The sequence below is a fragment of the Somniosus microcephalus genome, chromosome 7 (assembly GCF_052327205.1).
Source record: "Somniosus microcephalus isolate GS21.2 chromosome 7, FLI_Smic_1.0, whole genome shotgun sequence".
Lineage (NCBI taxonomy): Eukaryota > Metazoa > Chordata > Chondrichthyes > Squaliformes > Somniosidae > Somniosus > Somniosus microcephalus.
Genome location: NC_140993.1, coordinates 116,908,657 through 116,929,205, shown reverse-complemented (window position 1 = coordinate 116,929,205; position 20,549 = coordinate 116,908,657). Strand labels below are relative to the sequence as shown.

Here is a 20,549-nt window from a genome sequence, read left to right as displayed (position 1 = left end):
CCACAGGCACCCTTATTTTTCCTTTGGGGTAGACTTTCTGCCCCGTATATGTTTTTAAGATAACGGATGTGTCTTTTAGAGGTATATGCGAAAATAGCCTCTCGTAATCTCGTCGATTTATTACGGTTAGAGCTGATCCTGTATCTAGCTCCATTTTAACTGGGGACCCTGCTATTGTGAGGGTAACCCAAATGGTTTGGTAATCCTCTTTGGCAAGTACATTATGTAATTTGAGACAGCTTAGTCTCTTGTTTCCGGAGTCGCTATCGCTATTCTGGTCTTCGGAGCTATTGTCCGTCATCATTTGTACCTTCCTGTACTTTTCTTTATTGATTTTTTGTTTTCTGTCAGTGGATTTATTTTGTCCAGATTGGCATACCCGTGCAATGTGTCCAATCTTACCACATTGCCTGCATGCTTTGCCCTTGAACCAGCAGTCCCTCTGGTTATGGGTGGATCTGCCGCAGCGATAACATCTTCCGAACTCCTGTGTCATTTTATGGGTGCCGAAGTCCTGTGTCTCTTGTTGTATCTCTGCAGCTCCTTTTGCTGCTGCTTCGTATGATACAGCCATACTGAAAGCTTTGTCCAATGTTAAATCTTTTTCAGAAAGCAGTCTTTTTTGTGTTCCTTCACTTAAGAGACCGCAAACAAATTTGTCTCGAAGATAATCCGATAGTCCTGCTCCGAATTGGCAGTACTTTGATAGCTTTCTTAATTCGGTTAGGTAATCAGCGTTACTTTCATTCTTGTGTTGATTTCTCTTGAAGAACTTGAATCGTTCCGCTATCAGCAGCGGTGTTGGGTTTAAATGCTCCTGCAGGGTATCAACAATTTCTTTAAAAGTCTTGTCCTTTGGTTTGGCTGGAGTGATTAAATTTCGTAACAGCCCGTATGTCTTCGCGCCCACTAAGTTCAGAAGTACTGAAGCTTTTTTTTCATCTGTTATTCCATTTGCAGTGCAATAAACCTCTACTCTTTCCACGTATGTGGTCCAATCTTCTATTTCGCCATCAAAAGCCTCAATATTACCAGATTTAGGCATTTCAGAAAAGATATGGCGCTTCCCGCGCTTTTTTTTTTCCTCTGTAGCAACGATATGGCGCTTCCCGCGCTTTCCCGCCGCTGCTACCGATAACAACGCTGTTTTACTGTGGTTTCCGTTTATTCACTGTTGGAGACTCGTTCCCGACGGAGGTCTAAACGCTGACCTGCTTGCCGCGCCGGCCGTCTCTCGAGTGCACCCTCCCAGTCCGTTATTGCTTGCCTCCGATTTCGCTGCCTGTCTCAGCTGTAGAGCCCGCCGCTGGAGCTCCAGCCTGACGCCCAGGAAGGATTAGCGCAGTACCTGTCACCAGCTTGGCCAGCTGGTGAAACCACAGTTTCTCTTACTTCCTTGAGTCTTCTGGACACTGGAGGAATCGATGTCCTTGAGGTGCTGCCGAATTGCAGGTAAGTCCGTTTCCACTTCGTCGCCACTGTAGTGTCCGTGTGTAGATAAAGACACTGAAGACAGGAGTTGGTTCATAGGTATTTACTAAGCAAGTCTGGGGGGGGTTTCTAAAGGATATACACAATACACAGGCTTATATAGCCCAAGTGGCAATTACCGGCATTACGCACACCTGGGGCTCTTAAAGGCACATACACCATAATTGCTCTTAAAGGCACATACACCACAGGATCCCCGTGGAATGAGTGACCATAACATGGTTGAATTCCATATTCAATTAGAGGGTGAGAAGGTTGGATCTCAAACAAGCGTGCTAAGCTTGAATAAAGGAGACTATGAAGGTATGAGAGCGGAATTGAGTAGAGTGGATTGGGAAAATAGATTAAAGGGTAAGACGATACATGATCAGTGGTGTACATTTAAGGAGTTATTTTACAACTTCCAAAAAGTATATATTCCACTGAGAAGAAACGGGTGTAAAAGAAAAGACAGCCATCCGTGGCTAAGTAAAGAAATTAAGGATAGTATTCGACTAAAAACAAGGGCATATAAGGTAGCCAAATCTAGTGGGAGGATAGAGGATTGGGAAAACTTTAAAAGACAGCAAAAAATAACAAAAAGATTAAGAAAGGGAAGATAGATTATGAAAGTAAATTAGCAAAAAATATAAAAAGATAGTAAGAGTTTTTATAGTTATATAAAAAGAAAAAGGGTGGCTGAAGTAAATGTTGGTCCCTTAGAGGATGAGACCGGGAAATTAATGGTGGGAAATATGGAGATGGCAAAAACACTGAATGAATATTTTACATCAGTCTTTACAGTAGAAGACACTAAGAATATCCCAACACTGGACAAACAGGGGGCTAAAGGGGGGGGGGGGGGGGGGGAGGAGCTAAACACGATCAAAATCACTAAGGAAGTGGTACTCGGTAAAATAATGGGACTCAAGGCGGATAAATCACCTGGACCTGATGGCTTACATCCTCGGGTCTTGAGGGAAGTGGCGGTAGGGATTGTGGATGCATTGGTAATAATTTTCCAAAACTCCCTGGACTCGGCAATGGTCCCGGCAGACTGGAAAACAGCTAATGTAACATCCTTATTTAAAAAGGATAGTAGGCAGAAGGCTGGAAACTATAGACCCGTTAGCCTAACATCTGTGGTTGGTAAAATGTTAGAGTCCATTATTAAGGAGATAGTAACGGGACATTTGGATAAACATAATTTAATAGGACAAACTCAGCATGGTTTCATGAAGGGGAAGTCATGTTTGACAAATTTGCTTGAGTTCTTTGAGGAAGTAACATACAGGGTGGATAAAGGGGAACCAGTGGACGTAGTGTATTTAGACTTCCAAAAGGCATTTGACAAGGTGCCACACAAAAGATTATTGCTCAAGATAAAAAATCACGGGATTGGGGGTAATATTCTGGCGTGGGTGGAGGATTGGCTCTCTAACAGAAAGTTGGGATAAATGGTTCATTCTCAGACTGGCAATCAGTAACTAGTGGTGCTCCACAGGGGTCAGTGCTGGGTCCCCAACTCTTTACAATCTATATTAACGATTTGGAGGAGGGGACAGAGTGTAACATATCAAAGTTTGCAGATGATACAAAGATGGGAGGGAAAGTAGTGTGAGGAGGACATAAAAAAACCTGCAAAGGGACATAGACAGGCTAAGTAAGTGGGCAGAGATTTGGCAGATGGAATACAATACTGGAAAGTGTGAGGTTATGCACTTTGGCAGGAAAAATCATAGAGCAAGTTATTATCTTAATGGCAAGAAACTGGAAAGTACTGTAATACAAAAGGGATCTGTGGGTCCTGGTGCACAAAACTCAAAAAGTTAGTATGCAGGTGCAGCAAGTGATCAAGAAGGCCAATGGAATGTTGGCTTTTATTGCTTGGGGGATAGAATATAAAAACAGGGAGGTATTGCTGCAGTTGTACAAGGTATTGGTGAGACCGCACCTGGAATAATGCATACAGTTTTGGTGTCCATACTTAAGAGAAGACATACTTGCTCTCGAGTCAGTACAAAGAAGGTTCACTCGGTTAATTCCGGGGATGAGGGGGTGGACATATGAGGAGAGGTTGAGTAGATTGGGACTCTGCTCATTGGAGTTCAGAAGAATGAGAGGCGATCTTATTGAAACATTAAGATTGTGAAGGGGCTTGATCGGGTGGATGCGGTGAGGATGTTCCCAATGATGGGTGAAACTAGAACTCAGGGGTATAATCTTAGAATAAGGGGCTGCTCTTTCAAAACTGAGATGAGGAGAAACTTCTTCACTCAGAAGGTGGTAGGTCTGTGGAATTTGCTGCCCCAGAAAGCTGTGGAAGCTACATCATTAAATAAATTTAAAACAGAAATAGATAGTTTCCTAGAAGTAAAGGGAATTAAGGGTTACAGGGAGCGGGCAGGAAATTGGACATGAGTCTAGGTTCGGAATGGTCATGGCCCTGTGGGTAGTGGAGCGGGCCCAGGGGCCGTGTAGCCTGGTTCTGCTCCTACTTCTTGTGTTCTAATTCGGTGTTAGATTTCAGGAGATGGTTTTATTCCTGTTCGTGGCTGGGGTGGAGATCACCTCTTACAGAAGGTAAGTACTGCAGGAAATACAGGGACAGAATGATCTCCTGGACGAGTTTCAATCGCCTAGATGGGTCGGAGAGGAATTTCCCAGATTTTTTCTCCCAAATTGGCCATTGGGTTTTTTAATCTGGTTTTTCGCCTCTCCCAGGAGATCACATGGGTTCGGGTGGGATGTAGAGTGATAGTGGATTTGAGGTTAGGATCAGATCAGCCATGATCTTATTAAATGGTGGAGCAGGTTCGAGGGGCCGATTGACCTACTCCTGCTCCTATTTCTTATGTTCTTATATTTATAAGTGGCAACTGTATGTAAATTGCCAATGTAATTACACCTCTCCCACCCGCCACTAGTGGTACCATCATAGTACCTCAAGTTTTGTGTCTCCCAGCTCCTCAGCACGTCTGGCAGAGAAATTCCCATGTTCCAACCAGCTCTGTTGCCCATACCGCTGTAAATGTTGCTATTTAACTGTACGTAGCAATATAACATCCAAGTATTATATAGAAATAAGGCAAACTTAAAATGGGGACGGAGTTATGTCCGCTTGCTCTGGTCCAATTATTCCCATCCCATTTCCCCCAAAGACTATTTTTGGTCATGATCCTGTGCCGAACGCCAAAATTCAGACTTTCTCCAAAGATCTACCCATAGAAAACTTGGGAGATTGATATTTTCTAAAACGTGGTTTTTGTGACAATCAAAAACAAGTTTTCAGTCCTGCATAAACTGGTTATACTGGGTCAGATCACTCATTAACTATTTGAAATTAGCACTTCTGATTGGCGTATAGCCAAATGTGTGAATGACAGTGGTTTCATGTGTCAGCATAATCTTAAGGCAACAATATCAAACTTACCTCATTATAGTTTCTGTAACTTCTCTCTATACCATGTACTGCAGTTTCCAAGTTCTGCTTCTTCTAATTGTGAGGTGTTGCAGGTGCATTCTTAATTTGGGAATTCATCCCATATTCTTTAACATTGATGTGCCCGAAGTTGTGTTCCTATCAAGAGGACAGGCAAGCTGCTTCCAGATCTCTACTAAAATCCACTTTGGCCAGTCATTTGGGGGGTACATGATACTATCCATGCTGGACATCCCCATCCAATTTATCCTCTCCCATAAGGGATCACATCATTGCTGCTCAGCATCAACTCCTGGCAAGGTTAGAGTTAAGCCTGCAATCTTCCCACTACGTATTTAGTGCTGCAAATTAGTGCTTGAACTACTCCACCATCAAGCCGCTCCCCCCTCCAGGTTAAGTGAGTACAAATATTTGCAGTATAATTTCCAATATAACAGGGATATAACTTCATTAATCTACCCCGATAAGATTTCACACTCGCCCCAACGCACACACGCACGCACGCACTCGCCCCCCAACGTGCACGCGCACACACACACCGCACCCCGCCACCCCAAGACAGGTATTGCTGGATAGCATTCAGAACCCTATTCAATTTTCCCTTCACTACCCCGTGCTAAGGCCAATTGCATTGCTGCTCCAACAAGGTCAGCTAGCTCAGCAGACAGGGAATGAACCTGGATCCTTCCTACTCCACGACTTAGCTACTTACTTGTTAAACCAATGGGGGAACCCCAGAATCCAGTTATGCACTACAATACTCAAGTTCAAATTTTATAAGCTTTGCAATCAAAACATGTCTATGGGGCAGTAGTGTTTTAAGAAAACTCAAAAGTACTAAGAGGACTAAAACACCTTTTCTGCTGGGGACATTCTTTTCCAAAAAAAACAGAATAAATTTTCTTTCTAAATCCTGAATTTTTCTCCTCTTAATCTCGACAAAAGCCACGCCTCAATCTCCATAAACTGATTGAGCAGATTTGACTGCCCTGTTGACCAGTCCTTCAACAATGCCAGTCCTTAATCCTCAACAGAAGGTGTGTGTTCTTAAAGCAGTTTTCCCTTCCAAGGTGGAACATTCCACCATGCTGTGCTGTTACTTCAATGTGCTGGGTCTCCTGGCTAACTTTCTTATCAAGCTACTGGAGTCAAGCAACTTCCAGAAATGAGCAAACATAGATCCTCTGGTACCTATATTTAGACATTAGCTCAGGTTTTGCTTGTCCATTTATTAAATTTTTTACAAACATCTCTTCCCAGCATTACTTCCTTCAGAGCTGTAAGTTTTTGAGTCCCATCCCTAACAATATTCTCATTTGGAACCTTCTGTGGCAGTTACATTTTACACAAGAAACAAGAAACATTTTCCCCCAGAAACTCAGATCAATAAAAATGGAGCAATGTTCTAGAGGCTATATAGGTTGGTATATGTGAGGGGGGGGGGAAAACAGAGTAGGAATGTGTCAAGAAGTTTTTTTCAACATAACTGCAATACAGAAAATGGCATCCACTGATATCATAATTTCCATAACAATTTGCAACACATTAATGACGCTTTAGCTAATAGAAAATTAAAATTATAACTTACCCTATTGCAGGATTAAGAAAACCAATGAATCTTAATGTAATGCTCTGGCTATTTGTTTAAGGTTTCATACAAAATAACAAAAAAGAGAGAAAACTAATCACTGCCTCTATTGGTACTGCTGAGACACAGAACGGTTATTTAAATACAAAGGCTCCAACATATTTTTGATGACAACAAGCCCTCTAATACTTAGACACAAAGACCTACTGTTTAGTACATCCATCCCCATGCGCCCCATTACTGCAATAAAATGAATCACTTAATTATCACATCAAAGTTTTCAACAATTTTTGCTGCGTTACTGATTCGTATACATTTGCCTGAAATTGCTAATTTAATTTTGTACCACATATATACACACACACAACAGCAACAACTTGCATTTAGAAAGCACCTTTAACATAGTAAAACGTCCCAAGGAGCTTCTCATGAAGTAATTGGACAAAGAAATCGACACCGAGCCAAAGAGGAAAAATTAGGACAGATGACCAAAAGCTCGGTCAAAGTCGTAGATTTTAAGGAGCATCTTAAAGATGATGAGTGGTGAGGCAGAGGTGTTTAGGGAGGCCTAGACAGATGAAGGTACGACTGCCAATGGTGGAGTGAAGGAAGTCGGGGATGCACAAGAGACCAGAATTGGAGGAATGCAGAGTTCTTATATACACACACACACACTTATTATTACAATATGGCAGTGTAAATAATCAATTTAAACAAAAAAATCAAATATTTGGGTACACGTGTCATTGTTCAGGGCACTAAATGAAAGTCAGTGCATGTGGATTGAATTCTAGCTTATTCAGATTACATTTTCAGCAAATGCATATATTAATTGTACAGCTAACTATTAGAAATAGTTCAGGATCTGCTTTATTATTACAATACAAATGAGCAACTAATGGTAAAGATTCAAATAACTGGATTAAATGTGGACGCAGGACCATACTATACTGCACTAAAGCTACACATGCATTAACAGCCCATATGACATTGCAATATTCAACAGTGACGAGTTAGATAACAAAAGTTATTTATTTTTGGATCAGTTAGAGGAAAGATAAACCACAAGATTAAGAAAATATAGCTATCCTTAAAAGCGTCAAATAACTTGTAGGCAGAAACAATAACCTTCCCACATTTCTGAAATGCAGCCAACTATAAAACTGATCAAGATACTCTGGTGAAAAACATCACAAGCGCCGACATCCAATATAGTAGGAAGAGGTCATCGCTAACCAACATCCTGTGTTACGGCTCAAACTATCTTTGATTGTATATAAATGGTAATGCCTACCTGGAAACAGTTCTCCTATAGGCGAATACATTGGCTCAGAATTTGCGGTAGTAATAATGATGAGCCAGTCAACAATCACCGTTATTACTGGGTAAAACTGACAGCAACTTCTTGCGTTCACGCATGCGCAATTAAACACAGAAATCGGAAGTTGCTGTCAGAGATACCCTGCTCGTCCACAGGGTGCGCTGTTGCAGTCTTCACAGATGGAATCAACGTAGAAATCATTGAACTTAAACTAATTACCCACTATTCTCACTGTAAAGACTGATGAAAAAGTTAAGCCTTGTTCAATCAGTAGTAATTGAGTTTTCAAAACAGCGCACTAAGCCATAATTACTGCTGAACAATCTCTCTGGCCCTGAAAAACTAAATTTTACAAGTGTGGAGTCTCATTCCCTCAAATTTAAAAACTGCAGATGAAAAAATATTAACTTTTTAAAGTTTGTGTTTTAATATTTAAATTTCTCCCTTAATCTTGTACGTACCAATCTTTATTTCACTTTCTGTACAATGCTTTAAATGTGATTTATATTCCCTGCTTTGCCATCTGCAAGAATTCTTCAATCTGATTGGTTAATAAACCTGCCTGCCCTGTTCACAGACCCAACAGATCCCTTGTAGAAGGCGCCAAGTTCAAACTGATGTCGGAATAGAGGAAGTCTGCGCTCCAGAGGCAGCTAAAACTTGTGGGCAACTCTGAGGTCAATGACAAGCGCCATTCCTTCGCCGCCGATTGCAAAATCCTGGCCATTAAATATGGCAGAAACCACTATGTTCAAATGCCACATCAAAAATTACAACTTGAAATCTGTCCCAAGACTTCAGTACTATGCACAATTATCAACCACTGCAGAGACACTTCAGAATTAATGTCCTTCAATGTGCATATCACCTTCCGGCAGCCAAACAAGCATCCTCAATGTTAGAACTGTGCAACATAACTTGCAGGACATGATAATTATCGAAGCTGAGCATGAAAAAGAATGAAAGTTTAATATACTCTAACCAACTACTGGCAATCCAAATGGAAGCCCATCAGATGCTTAGATGTAAAGCAGATGAAAGTCCAAACATTAAACAGAAGCTCTGCAGTACCATCACCACAGAGCTTGCCTCAAGTATAGCACTTATGGATGTTGCCAAGAGCAAGTGAAAGACATTGTGTATAGAGAGCTGCTACTGACATAACTGGCTTTGTGAATTGCCAGCCACAGGAGTGGTGTGAGGAGAATGACTACTCAATAAGAACATTGCCTGAAGAGTTGAAGAGAAACAGCTTACCATCTTATCCCAACTCCCCCGTAATTTAAAAAAAAAAAAATCACACAATTAAGACATTGGCCCAGTAATTCCTGTCACAACGCGTGAGTAAGGACGGGGTACTCACGCGTGTGCCCGGAGTAATTGCCGGTTTTCAGCATGCACAGCGCATGCGCTGAAAACCGGCATTTCCTGTCCTCTGACCCAAGGGGTTAAGAGGCAGAACGCGCGCAACTGCACAGGCAGCGCGTGCGCAGTGAAATTCCTTCCCCCCCCCCCCCCCCCAAGAGTTGCGCGTGTGTAAAGGCCTCCGGTCTTTACGCATAGAAAAACCACACGTAAGTACTTAGTTTTTCAGGTAAGTGGGCTTTTAGTACAATTGAGAATTTCCCCCCCCCCCCCCCCCCCACAGGTTTGTTATTTTTAAAGAATTTACAGTAAGGTAAGTTTAGTTTTAGCCCCGATTTAAGTTCTTTATTGTTCATTTAAGTAGTGCAATGTTTTTTTTTTAATTTTCTTTCAGGTTTAAGTAGTGTTTTGGGGCCAGGAGTTTTCATGAGTTTGACAGCTCTTTCTGTCAAACTCATGAATGAGTTTCCCCTCCCCTGATTGGCTGCACAGTGCTCACCTGATCCCAGCCGGCACATCGCACTAACTACGCTGCTGGATCAGGTAAGCACAACGCGCCGACATCTGAACCGGGCCAGTGACAGGAAATGCAAGCAGGCCCGGGCTTCAGATGTCGGCGCGCAGGGCGAGTGCAGATCGGGGGCTTGCACGCGCGGCAAGCACCCGATCCTAATTTCAGGGCCATTAGTACTCTGGCCCAAGGTAGGTTGCAGCAAATTAAAGATCATTGGTGGAGCTTAAAGACTGATGAAACCAAAATCTATGCAGACCAGCATCACACAAAGCACTTATTTGGTGCGATGATAAAAGAGGCACCAATACAGCAGAAAATGCTGGAAAAACTCAGCAGGCCAGGCAACATCCGTGGAGAGAAAATAGAGTCAACGTTTCGGGTCAAACCCTTTGTCAAGACTGGAAAAGCACAGGAAATGAAATAGATTGAAAGGCCAGGCTGGGAGAGAACGAGAGAGAAGTGAAGAGACATTAAGAGGTATTCAAAACAAGACGAGATGGTGATAGGACTAGTGGAGACAAAAGACGGCTCAGATTAGGTGTGAAATGTGCTGGCAGAAGGAGAGACAGCTGCCATGTGGGTGAGAGAAAAAGGGGGGGGGGGGGAAGGGCCAAAACAAAGATAAAAAATAAGTAAAAATGTAATGGGGGCCGAGGTTATGATCTGAAATTGTTGAACGCGATATTGAGTCCGGAAGGCTGTAAAGTGCCTAATCGGAAGATGAGGTGCTGTTCCTCGAGCTTACGCTGAGCTTCCGTGGAACAATGCACGAGCCCGAGTACAGTGAGGTCTGAGTGGGAATGGGGTGGTGAATCAAAATGACAGGCGACCGGAAGCTCGGGGTCATCCTTACGGACTGAACGGAGGTGTTCCGCAAAGCGGTCACCCAATCGGAATTTGGTCTCCCCAATGTAGAAGAGACACATCGTGAGCAGCGAATACAGTATACTAGATTGCAAGAAGTACAAGTAAATCACTGTTTCACCTGGAAGGGGTGTTTGGGGCTCTGGACAGTGGGAAGGGGGGGGGAGGTATAAGGGCAGGTGTTGCATCTCCTGCGTTTGCACGGGAAGGTGCCAGGCAAAGGGGAAAGGGTGCTGGGGGTGATAGAGGAGTGGATTAGGGTGTCTTGGAGGGAGCGGTCCCTACGGAATGCTGAAAGGGGAGGGGAGGGGAAGATGCGTTTGATGGTGGGATCACTTGAGGTGGCGGAAAATGATCTGTTGAATGTGGGGTGAAAGGTGAAGACAAGGGGAACCTTATCGTGGTTCCGGGAAGGAGGGGCAGGGGTGAGGGCAGAAGTGCGGGAGATAGAACGGACACAGTCGAGGGCTGTGTCAACCATGGTAGAGGGGAATCCTCGGTTGAGGAAAAAGGAAGACATGTCAGAAGCACTGGTGTGGAAGGTGGCATCGCCGGAGCAGATGCAGCGGAGACGGAGAAACTGGGAAAATGGAAGAGAGTCCTTACAGGAGGTGGGGTGGGAGGAAGTGTAGTCCAGGTAGCTGTGGGAGTCACTGGGCTTGTAGTGAATGTTGGTCAATAACCTATCCGCAGAGATGGAGACGGAGAAGTCGAGGAAGGGAAGAGTCGGAGATGGACCATGTGAAGGTGAGGGAAGGGTGGAAATTGGAGGCAAAGTAAATGAAATTGTCTAGTTCAGGGCGAGAGCAGGAAACGGCACCGATACAGTCAGCAATGTACCGGAAAAAGAGGTGAGGGAGGGGACCCGAGTAGGACTGCAACAAAGTATTTCACATATCCCACGAAAAGGCAGGCATAGCTAGGACCCATGCCGGTACCCATAGCAACACCTTTGATTTGGAGGAAATGAGTGGAGTCAAAGGAGGAGAAGTTGTTCAAATGTGAGAACAAGTTCAGCCAGGCAGAGAAGGGGGGACTGTTCGGGCCTCTGTTCAAGGAAGAAGCGGAGCGTCCTCAGGCCATCCTGGTGGGGGCTGGAGGTGTAGAGGGATTGTACGTCCATGGTGAAAAGGAAGCGGTTGGGGCCAGGAAACTGTTAAAGTGGCGGAGGGCGTCCGAAGAGTCGCGGATGTAGGTGGGAAGAGACTGGACAAGGGGAGAAAAGAGAGTCGAGATAGGAAGAGATAAGTTCGGTGGGGCAAGAACAGGCTGAAACGATGGGTCTACCAGGGCAGTCCTGTTTGTGGATCTTGGGAAGGTGGTAGAAGCGGGCTGTGCGGGGTTGGGGAACTACGAGGTTGATGGCCGCGGGGGGGAGAAAGAGCTCCAAAGGAAATGAGGTCAGTGACAGTCTTGGAAACGGTGGTTTTATGTTCGGTAGTGGGGTCACGGTCCAGGTGGAGGCAGGTGGTGGTGTCGGAGAGTTGGCGTTCAGCTTCCGCTAGGTAGAGGTCGGTGCGCCAAACAACAACAGCACCACCCAGGTCAGCAGGTTTAATGACAATGTCAGGGTTGGATCTAAGAGAATGGAGTGCTGCAAGTTCAGAGGGAGGTAGGCTGGAGTGAGTGAGGGGAGCAGAGAAATGGAGACGGCTGATGTCACGGCGGCAGTTAGCGATGAACAGATCTAGAGAGGGTAAGAGGCCAGGGGGAGGGGTCCAGGTAGAATGGGAATTCTGAAAGTGGGAGAAAGGGTCAGCCGTGCAGGGGGGGGGGGGAAGACTCCTGGCCAGAGAAGTGGGCACAGAGACGAAGGCGGCGGAAAAAGAGCTCAACATCGTGCCGAGCTCGAAATTCATTGAGGTGGGGGCGCAAGGGGATGAAGCTCAGGCCTTTGTTGAGGACTGATCATTCGGGGTCAGAGAGGGGAAGGTCAGAGGGGATAGTGAAGACGCAGCAGGGGGTGAGATTGGGAGAAGGGGGGGTCAGAGGAAAGTGAAGGAGGTGGTGGTTCCGGAGGGGCGTTGGTGTTCAAGAGTTGCTGAAGCTTGTGATCCTTGACATCGGAAAGGAAGAAAAAGAGTTTTTTGTTGAAGCGTCAGATGAGTCGAAGGATGAAATGGAACGGTGGACCCGGACAGCTTTGAGATAGAATGCATCGGTGCTGCTGAAGAGAGGTTGAGAGTGTTCACGTGGCACCGCATGGCGTTGAGCATGGATCGCAAGATGCGGCGAGAGCAGTAGTTCAAGGAACGATGAATATCTTGGGAGATATTTGTAATCCTGGGTGGATCCGAAACACGAAGGGTGGAAGTTTAGTTGGAATCCACGTGGAATAAGTCGGAACCGGAGACAGCTGCTGAGGAAAATGATGTGGCCGTGAAACCGAGTCTTGGCAGATACCTGATCAAACACGAGAAGGGAAACCGAAAGTAATGAAGATGAACAAGGATGAAGAGCCAAACGGAGATCCCGTCGAAGAGAAGAGCAGAACTTCTTCAAGGTAGGCATTCCTAGAAGAGGTGTGGCAGTGAACCAAACACTAGTATGATAGCAAAATACTGCAGATGCTGGAAATCCGAAATAACAACAGAAAATGCTGGAAGAACTCAGCAGGACAGGCAACATCCGTGGAGAGAAAATAGAGTCAATGTTTCGGGTCAAACCCTTTGTCAAGACTGGAAAAGCACAGGAAATGAAATAGATTGAAAGGCCAGGCTGTCATACCAATACAGCACCTGTCATGAGTGTGAATGGTACCACCCCCTTTACTGGCAAGGATGAAATCAGGGAGATGCTACAAGCACTTCAGTGAACTACCATCATTATAGATTAAGCTTTCATCATAATCACACAACAACCACACATACCATGAATGACATCCCCAAGATTGCCATGGCTAATGGGGCCATCAGAACAATTAAGTTCCAGGACCAGATGAGATTCCTGCAGAGATTTACAAGTGCAACTGAAGGGCTCTCACTGACCAACTACAACAACTTGCATTTATATAGCATCTTTAACGTAGTAAAAGGAGGAATTCCCAACTTGGAATTCCAAACCATAGCCATGTCACTCGTGAAAGTTCCAGCAGAGGCACACAACCGTCTGAGAGAAAAATAGCTTCTTAATTAAACCTCATTTACAAGGTTGATCGCATGACCATTGTAAGGACATAGCCTGGGATATTATAAATTACAAATTTAATTTGGAAACGCAAATTTAATCACTTGCATGGTCCACTTCCACATTTCTTATTGCACAGCATTTAAAAAACATTTACAATATAAATTTGAATAGTTATTTAAAACTTGATATTAGAGGCAATACACAAATGTTATATTCCAGTGTTATCACTGTCGTAATATTATTAGGAATAGATAAGTATACACAAAACTAGGAAAACAATCCAAATAAAACTGCTATTTCCAATCAGTCAGTAAAACTTGGTAGCAACAAAAGAGAATTCAACTTAGTAATACTGTATATGGATTTTGATAGACTAATAACCTGTTATCAAACAACTTTGAGAATGATCAAAGTGGTCACTACGCTAGAGTGGTTAATTTCTGATTTTTCCAATTTTCGTTCGCTACATGGCAAGTAATTGACATTGGCTGGATCTCAGTGGAGGTTCCAAACAGAGCCTGTGGTTGGGGGGAGGGGCGGCAGGGTGAGGGTTGTGTGGTTTGAGAAACTGGAAGCAAAATAAACCGAGTCTCTTCAGCCTGCTTTCATATACCATCAAGTGGTGTTATAACAGGACATAATAGTGAAAGGACTGGAAGAAATCAGATTTCTCATAACCTCTCTCAGTAATTGACAAGTTCCACACACGGCTCCAGAGATGGGAAGGGGAAAATAAATCTTATGGCCCAGAATTCGCGGTAGGTAATAACAGCGTTCGCGGTTCTTACCCCTCAGAAACTGACCGCAACTTCAGGATTTAGCGCATGTGCATCCTAACGCGGAAATCCTGAAGTTGTGGTCAGTCATTCATTGTTCCAACACTGGCTGCGCTGACATTTTTTTAAAAGTCAGACTAGAAAGGAGCTTCTTCACTTCCTGGTTTCCAGTCTGTGAGAATTCTGCATTGTGATTGGCTGCTTAGACAGCTTGCGCAGCTCGCGCTATGGTATTCCCACTGCACTGCACTGATCTCAATTGCAAGTCAAAAAAGCCAAACTTCTCACCAGATCTTTGTGGGCAGCTTCCTTCGGGGTCAGCTTCGTCACTGACTGCAAATTACGGGCCAATGTTATGTTTATTTTTGGGGACCTTGCACTCATCAGTTCTGGCAAAATTTTGTACCAAGTGGGTGTATCAAGCAATCTTTGGACAGTAGGAACAGAGTCTATATAGAAGTCAAAGGTGATGCTTACTCTTTCCAAACGTACTATACTAGTACAAAATATCCTTTTTTGTGCCCAACAGCTTTTTGGCTCTCTTGAGATAAAGCCAATTTTTGCACTGTTTATAGCTGCAGACACAATTGTAACTAAGAAATGAGTTAATGTTGCCCAAACTTATTTCCTTAAAGTCTGCAGAGAAAAAGAATGCTTTTATTCAATCAGTCTGCTAGATTTAGTCCAGGTCCTGGAGGTGAAAGGCCAATGTTCTAATCCACTGCGCGACGCAAGTTTTTTTTTAAAGCTAAGATTGTATACTTTAAGCAGTAACACAATCCCACGATTCAAATGACTGTGCGCTGCTCAGTTTCACTCTTGTGGTTTAAGGTATCAGAATCCAACCATTGTCCTAAGCAACAAGCAGCTTCAAAATATTCCAATTGCAAAGTAAAATACCTAGCATTATACAGGAACAGTGAACATTGCAGTCTTTATATAAATATATAAAATTTGCAGAAGATCCAAGAGTAGAATGCTATAGCTCATTCTGCTCAACTTTATTTCCTTATATACACATGAAGTTTCTGCACCTCTTCTATTTCTGTAATAAGGAGACCCTGCATCTCCCTGAATTTACTGCATGCCAAAAGTATATAAGACTTATCTTTACTTTCTTATCTTTGTGGTGGAATGAAAGCAGATGTACTTGACTTAAGAGAGTATGTGATGCAGTCATGCACACAGCTAGTGTAGAAAGTTAAGAACTACTGTTGGATTTGAATTGCAGCAAACAGTTTTTGTGCATCTGATGCTTGCTGCTGTAAATCTGACTAGTGTATAATATCCAGTGTCTCCTTGCAAACTCTGCTCTCCACTATACCACACTGACCTGCTTTTTTGAAACTCATGTGAAGACTTTTCTCACACTACGACTGGCAGACATACTGGAAATGGATCCTTCTGCAGTTAAAAATAGCAGGTAGGAAAATGAACGAGACACCCAAGCTATTCTAAAACTTCTAGAGGACCCAATGCTACCTAAAACTTCCCTAGCCACAAAACAGTGAGAACCCATGGCTCAAACTGTGAGCAGATGTCACTAGAAAAATCTACTTTGTTACTGAATTGCTGTCAAATTCATCCATTAAATCTAGTTACGAGTATACATGAAATAGTATTAAGTTACGTATTCCAGTTCCACAGGGGTTATGGCCGCTATGTGTTCAAAAGAATTCTACAATAAGAATTCAAATAATTGGGCTTGGCATCATAATTAAATTGTCCCTTTTGATTTGTTTACTGTTTGCTCAGCCCATAGAGATTTTAATTATATTGATATACAATAAGTTAACAGATAGATCAGGTTGTCATCAACCCAAAGGAGAAAAGGAATGAAGATATAATAGTGACTGGACTTGGAGGGATGACTGACAAGTGTCTAAGTTTACTTTCACTTTTGATTTATGCAGACTGAAATTATAAATTCCATTATAGAAATTCATTTTCAGCTCTCTCAATAGATCAGATGATTCGGACAGCAAGTTGCTTAGCCAGAGGCGAGCAAGGTCCCCAGTCTGTGCTGAGTTAGCTGTTGTAAGTATGCTAAAATTGGTCTCCGCACTCTGGGTTAGAAATAGGAAAAAGTAAAACAAAAAACAGAGCATGCTTCCTGCTCCTGATTACTTAACAGTACTACTGGAAATGAGTGAGTGGATTGGGGACTTGGGGTGGGGGTTGGAAAAGAGAAGAGGCTGTACCTAGCTACACTAGCATGCAGTCGAATAGCCTGCCAACAGACTTGCATAGATTCACACATGTACAATGGCTACTTGTGATAGGTACTGGAAGTGAAAAATGGTTCAAACAATACATCGGCTGTCTAGTTGTTTTCTATTATAAATAATTACATTGCAAATAACAAGAAAAATTAGCAAGTGTACAGGCCAGGAAAAGGGATGGCACTTAAAAACAGCCCATCTTTGGAATGCTGACATGCAGTCTCTCTGTAGTAAGGAAAACATTTATCACAAGAATTTATTTTCTGGACATGACTACAGAGTGGTATTTCCTTTTTCATCACATTTATATATATTAGTGGAACTCCTGTGACATGGCATTGCGGACATCGAGTCAGAGGATTTGCTGTTTTATGCTATGTAATGTGAAATATACCATCAAGGCCACTGATCTAGTAATTGAATTAGTCAAATTGTGCTATTATTAGAATATTGTAGAGATGTTGGTGAACTTTTCAAGTTCAAATGAGATGAGTATGTATGAGGAAGGGTGGGGAGGAGGACGAAGAAAAGCAGTCATGAGAAGCCAGACAGCAGCAGGAGGCTGGATTTCAGAGCTGTGGAGAGCAGTACTGTACTACCTACTGTATATTGGAGACCAGCAGGAGGCTGGATTTCAGAGCTGTGGAGAGCAGTACTGTACCACCTACTGTATATTGGAGACCAGCAGGAGGCTGGATTTCAGAGCTGTGGAGAGCAGTACTGTACCACCTACTGTATATTGGAGACCAGCAGGAGGCTGGATTTCAGAGCTGTGGAGAGCAGTACTGTACCACCTACAGTATATTGGAAACCAGCAGAATTTTCAATTTCTTTGGGGACTCGAAACAAGTGGTAGCGAATCAGCTGCCCATTATACACCCCATCCGATTTTCCTTTCATAGGTCCATTCATGGGCTCAATGTTTTAACAGCCGTGGATGCGCAGCGGCCAACAAAGAGCTATCCAGCCTAATAGCCTAATCCCACTTTCCATCTCTTGGTCTGTAGCCCTGTACGTTATGGCACTTCAAGTGAATATCCAAGCACTTTTTAAATTTGGTGAGGGTTTCTGCCTCTACCACCCTTTCAGGCAGTAAGTTTCAGACCCCCACCACCTTCTGGGTGAAGAAATTTCTCCTCAAAACCTCCTACCAATTACTTTAAATCTATACCCCCTGGTTGTTGACCCCTCTGCCAAGGGAAATAGGTCCTTCCTATCCACTCTATCTAGGCCCCTCATAATTTTATACACCTCAATAAGGTCTCCCTCAACCTCCTCTGTTCCAAAGAAAACAAACCCAGCCTATCAAATCTTTCCTCATAGCTAAAATTTTCCAGTCCAGGCAAAATCTCCTCTGTACCCTCTCTAGTGCAATCACATCTTTCCTGTAATGTGGTGACCAGAACTGCACGCAGTACTCTAGTTGTGGCCTAACTGGTGTTTGATACAGTTCAAGCATAACCTCCCTGCTCTTGTATTCTATGCCTCAGCTAATAAAGGCAAGTATTCCGTATGCATTCTTAACCACCTTATCTACCTGGCCTGCTACCTTCAGAGATCTGTGGATATGCACTCCAAGGTCCCTTTGTTCCTCTAAACTACTCAGTGTCCTACCATTTAATGTGTATTCCCTTTCCTTGTTAGCCCTCCCCAAATGCATTACCTCACACTTCTCCAGATTGAATTCCATTTGCCACTGTTCTGCCCACCTGACCAGTTCATTGATATCTTCCTGCAGTCTACAGCTTTCTTCTTCATCATCAACCGCACTGCAAACTTCTTAATCACACCTCCTACATTCAAGTCTAAATCATTTGATATATGCTACAAAAAGCAAGGGACATAGTACTGAGCCCTGCGGAATCCCACTGGAAACAGCCTTCCAGTCACAAAGCACCCAACAACTATTATCCTTTGCTTCCTGTCTCTGAACCAATTTTGGATCCAACTTGCCACTTTGCCCTGGATCCCATGGGCTTTCACTTTCATGACCAGTCTGCCATGTGGAACCTTATCAAATGCCTTGTTAAAATCCATGTACACTACATCAAACGCACTACCCTCATCAACCCTCCTTGTTACCTCCTCAAAAAATTAAATCAAGTTAGTCAGACACAACCTTCCCTTAACAAATCCATGCTGACTGTCTTTGATTAATCCATGTCTTTCTAAATGAAGATTTATCCTGTCCCTCAGAACTTTTTCCAATAATTTTCCCACCACTGAGGTTAGGCTGACTGGCCTGTAATTACTTGGTCTATCCCTTTCTCCCTTTTTAAACAAAGGTACAACATTAGCTGTCCTCCAGTACCACACCTGTAGCCAGAGAGGATTGGAAAATGATGGTCAGAGTCTCTGCTATTTCCTATTTTGCTTCTCTTAATAGCCTGGGATACATTTCATCCGGGCCAGGGGATTTATCCACTTTCAAAGCTGCTAGGCCTCTTAATACTTGCTCTCTCACTACCCTTTCCATTGAAGTCATTAGAAAGGAAAATGGGCAGGTTGTATAACGGACAGCCAATCCACTACTGCTTGTTTTGCGCTCCTGTCGAAAATGAAAGTTCTGTCCATAGTTTGTAGGTCTCATAGGTAAGCAAGAACAGTGTCATCTGCCTTGGGACCATCTATAGAGGACACAAAGACACAAGTAAAATTAAGAGGAAACTTTCATCTTGACACAATTAACTTGACAGGAGGAAACAATTAAGTGTTACATGACAAAGTGCGTGCATATGCTACACTTTAAATACAAACTTTTACTGTAGGGCTCAGAGAAATTATTAGTTTACAGAACAGGCACCAATTAACTTTGTTTTGAGATAGGAGGGTTTCATTCTACAGATGGCAGTTTGGTAAATTAGGAGGAGCTAACTGTTATATGCATTCTAGAGTGCTCTGTTTGTATTGATAGACAGCCACTGTGAAACAGAAAATTGTTTATGCATGTTGAGAAAGCCGGTAAGGCACCAGGTATGTTTATGCATAGATAAGTCAGTCATATAACAAAGGGCAGAAAGAAAGCATTACTGTGTAGGATAACGTCATGTTAACCATCAGTATTTGGAAAGATGCTGTAATATACAGTACAGTATCATAGTTCATAACACCCTTCCCAAAAGACAAATCTCATTAGTACAACACAGAAGGTGGCCATTCAGCCCATCGAGTCTGTGCCAGCTCTTTTGAAGAGCTATTCAATTAGTTTATCTCCCCTGCTCTTTCCCCATATCCTTGCAATTTTTTTCTCCATCAGTATTTATCCAATTCCCTTTTGAAGGCTACCATTGAATCTGTATCCATCACCCTCATGTCGCCTCTGGTTCTTTTGCCAATCACCTTATCTTATAAATAATATATATGTCAAGTTTAATATAATTGGATGAGGAACTTTCAATTAAGACTTAACTAAAACAGAAGTGAAATTTTAAATGTTGCCAATCTGTGCCCTCTAGTTATCGACCCTTCAGCCACTGGAAACAGTTTCTCTTTATTTACTCTATCTAAACCATTCATGATTTTAAATACCGATCAAATCTCCTCTTAGCCTTCTCTGCCTTAAGGAGAACAACCCCAGCTTCTCCAGTATATCCACGTAACTATAATCCCTCATCACTGGAAGCATTCTAGTAAACCTCTTCTGTACCCTTTCCAAAGCCTCCATGTCCTTCCTAAAGTGTGGTGCCCAGAATGGGACACAATACTCCAGCTGGGGCCAAACTAGTGTCTGAAAGTTATCAAAACTAGAGATTTTGGAAGTAACTGGAATTAAAGTCTGTTCAGGTGGAAATCTAGACCAAAGTAAGGTCATTATTTTCCAGTGGAAGCATCCATTATACCACAAAGATAAGTCCACAG

At 43.1% G+C, this 20,549-nt stretch overlaps 1 protein-coding gene across 4 annotated transcripts in view; it reads right to left on the bottom strand.

The window, feature by feature from the left end:
- mapre2 (microtubule-associated protein, RP/EB family, member 2) overlaps positions 1-20,549 on the bottom strand; it is a 204,524-nt gene that overhangs the window by 143,884 nt on the left and 40,091 nt on the right. Inside the window, exon 1 of one of the 4 annotated variants that reach the window (XM_085992881.1) lies at positions 15,803-15,820. The exons of 2 other annotated variants lie outside the window; for them this stretch is intronic. The gene's annotated coding sequence lies outside the window, so the exon portion shown is untranslated. Of the gene's footprint in view, positions 1-6,500; positions 6,594-15,802; positions 15,821-20,549 lie in introns of those variants that run through there. One more of the 4 variants, XM_085992880.1, reaches the window with a different exon arrangement.